The sequence below is a fragment of the Oreochromis aureus genome, linkage group 20 (assembly GCF_013358895.1).
Source record: "Oreochromis aureus strain Israel breed Guangdong linkage group 20, ZZ_aureus, whole genome shotgun sequence".
NCBI classification, from domain to species: Eukaryota; Metazoa; Chordata; class Actinopteri; order Cichliformes; family Cichlidae; genus Oreochromis; species Oreochromis aureus.
The window spans coordinates 35403650-35410211 of record NC_052961.1 but is presented as its reverse complement, the minus strand read 5'-3'; positions in this window follow the sequence as shown (position 1 = coordinate 35410211).

Below are 6562 nucleotides of genomic sequence, written 5' to 3'. Positions count from 1 at the left end.
TCTTGCTCAGATAAGTGAAGTGACACATTATATGTTACTCCTTTAACCACTAACTGCAATTGTAGTTTTCACCCTTCGAAACTTGTGCCCCACAAATGGTTAATCTTTAATGCTTTAGCTTGCCTTGCAACTGACTTGCATATTATAGACAATGTCCCACTTCTTGTGCCACAGACATGCAACACATCACCCAGCTCCTTTTTCAGTTCCTTTGCCAGCTTCAAAGGATTGGCAGAAGAGAACTCGCCACCTTCTCTTACTTTAACAAACACTTTAAATCCCTCCTCCTTGTTTTGAGGTAGAGTCTCACTATCTGGAGAAGTATCTCCACACTCTTTCCTTTTGCTTTTACTTTTGCCTCTGCTCCACCCTCCGACATTCCACTCACCAGCTGAAGGCACGGGGCTGGCTCTGATAGTACACTCTAACACGATGATGGCAGCGGTTGTTTCTTGTTTTCGGTTTCTTAATACTTCCCGGACGATACCCGAGGCCAAGAGGTAGGCCACGAGTTTATGGTTTACCAGGCCTGTACAGGCCTTTGGCTGAAACCTGCACATGTCCTCTTGTCCTCCTGCACAGTTTATCAAATCCATTATCCATTATCCAAAATCATGTTCAATTTGTTATAGTTAATCAAACCGAAAAAACTTCACACCACACACTTCCAACACTTCCAGCATCTCTCCTCCCACCAGTTTCAATCAACAAAGATTTAAGGCAAACTGTGGGCTTAAATACAGATGGAAATCAGGGAGACGGGAAACACCAAGGTAACAAGACAGATCTGAAAGAGATCAAAGGCGATGAGACAGAGGAAGCTAAATGTCATGTACACATGACACATGAGAAAACCCAACAGAGACAGTCTTAACCATGAGAACAGCGGGGAGACAAGAAAACAACTTAAACTTAAGGAATAATATTAATAATAATAATAAAACTACTGAAAACTAAGAAAACCAGAGAATGATATTGTCAAAAGAGACAAAAACTAAAACTGATGAGAGGAAAGATGTTCAATGTTCTATCACAGACAGGATCAAAAGGCCTGTGAGGATCTGAAATGGGAGTGCTGGGCTGCACTGTACAGAACACTACCTACATAAACAAGAAGATCATTGTTTAGCGTATCCAGGAGAGTGTTACATTACAAACATTCGGAACCATTTTGTCTCCGACTTCTGTTTTATCTACTGTTTAATCATCTGTGACACAATGTTTTTCCATGTCACACAGCAAACAAAACAGATACTGGTCACAGCAACACGTTTGTGTTTTGCTGGACTAAAACCAGAAGAAGGAGAGTAAATCTAAACCAGTTAATTTTACTGCTTTTCTGTGGCTGATTTTATTTTTTTCTCTTGTCAGTAGTGTATGCAGGCAGCAGCTTCAGTAGCTGAAAAACATAGCCATTAGCAAAGTGCCAAAAATGGTACTTCAAACAGAGTCAGTGATTTCAGGTACATAAAAGGAAGACAAAGTGTGTGAAAGCAACAGCATGTCAGCATGAACTGTGGGATTTGTTTCAATGCAGTTTAAAAGACAGTAGGAAAAACAGTAGGTCCTCTGAGAAGCTATATTGTTAATCTGATATTGTGAATATACAGGTAGATTAATTAAACATAACAATCAAATTACACAAATCTGTGCAATCAAACACTGTGAACAATGGTCTGCTGCTTTTCCTTGGTCAGAGTGAAGTATTTGCACTGGGTCCAACTCCTGCGAACAAAAGCCTTCTGTATCCATCTTGGATTGATTAGCAAATAGTACTCCTTACCATCATCTGATCTGAATTGGAATAGAACAGAATGAGCTCATACATCACTACGGTGGTTGACCATCAGCCAAAACCTTGGCTGATGGTCAACATGTGATAGGTGAGTGCAATTAAGGGCAAACTCCAAAGCCAATCAAAGGTGAGAAAAGGAAACAAGGTGAATCTGGTGAAGTGAGAGAGTGTGAGGAAGAAAGGGTATGAAAAAACAAGAATCTTTGCAACAGCTGTTGCACCTGTTTCACACCTAGGCTCATGTGATTAGGCACATGATCAATACTGGGTCAACGACCCTCTGGAGAAACACTCCCAATAGGACATAAAATCAGGGACTCTCCACCAGTTGTTCTTAGAACTGAAGAAGCTTCTTGGATGAAAAGTCTTCAAGAAATCTAAAGAAGTCCAGCTGCTTTTCTTTTCAAGCTCCTTGGACAGATGAATGAATCCAGCAGGTTGTGAGGAAAAAGATTGTTGCATAGTCAGGGGAAAGTGCCAGATTGAGCCACCAGGGGTCTCCATCTTGTATTCACCTTCTGAAACTGACTTAGCTCTCTAAGATTATCAAAACTTTAACACTTTGCTTGGAGGATCAGTTGTATTTCTTGAATTAAAGGCTCTTCCTAGAGCATCATATCTTACAGCTTCATGTTGTAAGTGAACAAATTCCAAACTTCTTTACATTCAACACTTCCTGCTATAAAGAAGCATGAAAAGACAAGCTCACACAATGTGCAGCAGTAAGCACTGATCAACATCTGAATCAGAATCTGATGATAGTTTGTGAGTTGTTGGTACACTTTTAAATCATTTTCTTTGTAAAAAGCATAGACTTTTAGTGTGTGTGTGTGTGTGTGTGTGTGTGTGTTTTGTCTTATATATTTTATAGGGTTATGATTGGTGTGATGATTGGCAAAATCCTTTGTTCAGGCTACTAAATCATATTTTCCTTCAGCTTGGATAACTTTCTTTCATAATGTACACAGTGACCATGTTTATAACTTGTCTGGTACCCCAAATCCATAATGGACAAGGCAGCCTGAGACAAAGTCAAATGAATGTACTGAGCTATAGTTTCAAAATACTACTGTAAAAGAAACATGTTGCAGGCTAATATTTAGGTTTTTTTAAAGGTACTCTTCCCATGACTCTGCGGTGGTGCAGGGGTTAGCACCAGTGATGGGAATAACGGCGTTACAAGTAACGGCATTACTAACGGCATTACGTTTTTCAGTAACGAGTAATCTAACTAATTACTATTCCTATCGTTACAACGCCGTTACCGTTACTATTAAGAAAATGCGGTGCGGTCGCATTACTATTTTTCAACAAACAGACGGTTGAAGCTCTCTTCAGCTTACCGCACATTATATCAGTTGCGAGGAAGTAGCTGTCTACGTAAGTAATCTGGGCGCTACAGCGTTTAACAGCTGCGTGCGCTCCCGCGGGCGACAATCACTTTCTGGCAAATGATCACTTTTTGGCACAACACCTGGAGCTAAGTGGGCAAAACGATCACATGAGTGCTGCTGTTTGACTGAGGAAGAATAAAGTAGTAGTGGTAAGCCAATCACATGACCACTTTAAGATGATAAAGCAACAAGGTCATATATACCAGTTTTTAAATTGTGCTAATAGGCCAGGTAAAACCAGAGTTATGATAAACAATATATACGCAGCGTTTTTCCTGAATAGTTTGGTTACGTTTACTGTCTATGGACAGCGCTAGCAAGCACTCTCTGCTTATGACCAAAAAATAAAAAAACAAAACAAAAAACTGCCCGTTCGTGTTGGTGGAAAAATGCACCATGTCGAGCAATCAAAAAATGATATGGCAACATAACATTTGGTTGTTTAGGAAGAGGGGTAAGTTTTAGGAGTGACGGTGAGAGAAAGAGAGAGAGAGAAAGACAGCAGAAAAAGAGAGCGATGGAGTTTTGAGATGTGAGAGATTTGTGACGTTTAGCATGTTTGGAGTGTGTAGTTAATGTGTTGTCTTGTGTAGTTAGTGTGTAGTGTTGTGGATAGTTTTGTGTTGTGTGTCAGAACAATGAGGCGACTGATGTTGTGGCAGACCACTAGAGGGCTCCACTCACACCCAGTGTTGAGGGAGTGTGTTGATGTGTTTTGTGGCGCGATGTGTTCAGTTGATGTGAGAAGAGGAATAAAGCAGGAGTGAGAACTAATAGCTCCATGTCGTCTGTTTACCTCCACCTTGGTGACCCCAGACTCAAACATGCTGCAGGTCGAGGATGATGCCGGCTCCGCTCTGGATGCATCAGCGGCCGCCAGTCCTCCACCTCCTGCTGCAGCTGCATTTGCTGTGGCGCTGAAGCTACCGGACTTTTGGCTCCACGATCCCCCCGTCGTGGTTCGTGCACGTGGAGGCTCAGTTAGCCCTTCGCAGCATCTCGGCTGATGCCACGAAGTATCACCATGTGGTGGCCTTGCTCGACCCGCTAGCCACCCGTCGCACGATGACCCTCCTCCGAGAACCACCCACCCAAGGGAAATATGCCGCCCTTAAGGGGCTGCTTCTTCGGCGCTATGCCCTCTCTGACGCGGAGCGAGCCGAAAAGCTTCTCTCCCTCTCAGGCCTGGGTGGTGGCACGGCTCTGGAGCTCATGGAAAACATGTTGTCCTTACTCGGACCGGATGACGGAGGATTCCTCTTCGCCCACCTCTTCCTCCGACAGCTGCCGGCTGCCGTGAGAGCCGGCCTTGCCAACTCTCCGTTTCTGGCCACGAGGGATTACCGCTCCCTGGCAGAGGAAGCGGATCGGATTTTTCTCAGTACCCACACTTTTGACGTGCATGCCCTGGCTACGGACCCGGCGGCGGCATCTGCACCTGCCTCCCCCGGAGTGTCGGATCCTTCACTGACGGCGGGGATCGCTACGTGACGGCACTGCGGGAAGAGCCTCTGCTTCTACCATCAGCGTTTTGGTGCCAGGGCGCGTCGCTGTCTGCCACCTTGCTCTTTCCCAGCCCAGGGAAATGGACCCACCAGCGCACCGTAGCGGCCGCGGACGCTGGTGACACAGAAAGGCTGCTCTTCATAAAGGACTCGCACTCCGGGAGGTGTTTTCTGATGGACAGAAGAGCCTCCTTCCTCCCGCCACCGCCGACAGGCTGGCAGCAGGCTGCAGACCACAGCTGGTTGCAGCTAATGGTTCTCCCATCACATCATTCGGAGAAAGGTTGGTGACTGTTTGTTTCAATGGCCGGGATTTCCAGTGGAACTTTGTTGTTGCCGCTAGCTCAGTGCCTATCTTAGGCAATGATTTTCTGTGTTCCCATGGACTACTAGTCGATGTTGCTAACAGACGTTTAATTGAGGCTCGCTTGTTTTCTTCGCTACCCTGTTTTACTCGGGCCACCGAGCCCCTGATTCGGGCTAATGTAGTGACCTCCAGGGATGCTTTTCAGTGTTTGCTTTTGGAGTTTCCATCACTGTCTGTCCCTGATTTCTCTAACACAGTAACGAAACACGGGGTTGAGCATTATATTCCCACAGTTGGGCCCCTGGTGTTGCCGGTCCTGGATTTCCTCGGGCACCCCATTTCCGCTGACGGTGTGGTCCCATTGCCAGACAGGGTCCAGGCCGTTTCGGCTTTTCCGCATCCCACATCGGTTAAAGCCTTGCAGGAGTTCTTGGGGATTATCAGTTTTTACAACCACTTTCTCCCCAGAGCAGCCCACCTGCTGCAGCCGCTCTACACTGCCTTGAAAGGTCAAACAGCCAAAGATCCTGTTGACTGGCTCCCAGAGCGCATCCAGGCGTTTTCCACTGCCAAGTCTGCGCTGGCTAATGCCACCCTGCTGGCCCACCCATTTCCATCGGCGGATATCGCGTTGACCACCTACGCATCCAACGTAGAAGTGGGTGCCGTGTTTGAACAGTGGGTTTCCGCTGTCTGGTAGTCGTACGCTCCGGGACGCCGAACGCAAGTACAGTGTTTTCGACAGGGAGTTGCTGGCCCTGCACCTCACGACACACAACTTTCGTTTTTTCCTTGAGGGCCGCAACTTTACCGCGTACGTTGACTACAAACCTTTGACCTTTGCCATGTCCAAGGTCTCTGACCCATGGAGCGCATGCCAGCAGCGCCAGTTGGCAGCCATTTCAGAGTTTACGACAGACATTCAGCATGTGGCCGGTAAGTCCAATCACGTCGCTGACTGTCTGTACCGCGTTTTGGTTTCCCCCGTGTATGTTGGTGTAGACTACGCTGCCATGGCCGCTGAGCAACGTGCTGACCCTTCAGTCAGCAAAAACGGGCCTCGTGCTGGAGGACACGCCCATGTGGGCCGGCGGTCCACGCCTGGTTTGCGACGTTTCCACCGGCCGCCCACGCCCGGTGGTCCCCCGTTCATGGCGTCGTCGTGTTTTCGATTTGGTACATGCCCTCTCTCATCCGGGCATCCAGGCCTCAGTCAAGGTGGTCAGCGCCAGGTTCATTTGGCCGGGCCTTCGCAAATCGGTGAAAGACTGGGCAGCGGCTTGTATCCCATGCCAACAGTTGAAGATCCACAGGCACAAACAGGAACCCCTCGAACCTTTCCGGGTCCCCAGTAGGCGTTTCGATCACGTGCATGTGGATCTGGTTGGTCCCTTGCTGCAGTCACAGGGTTGCATGCACCTTTTAACTGTGGTGGACCACATGACTAGGTGGCCAGAGGCAGTGCCCCTGGTGTCCACAACAGCGGAGGCAGTGGCCAGGGCATTTTTGTCTATGTGGGTTTCGCGTTTCGGTCCTCCTGCTGACATTACCTCAGACAGGG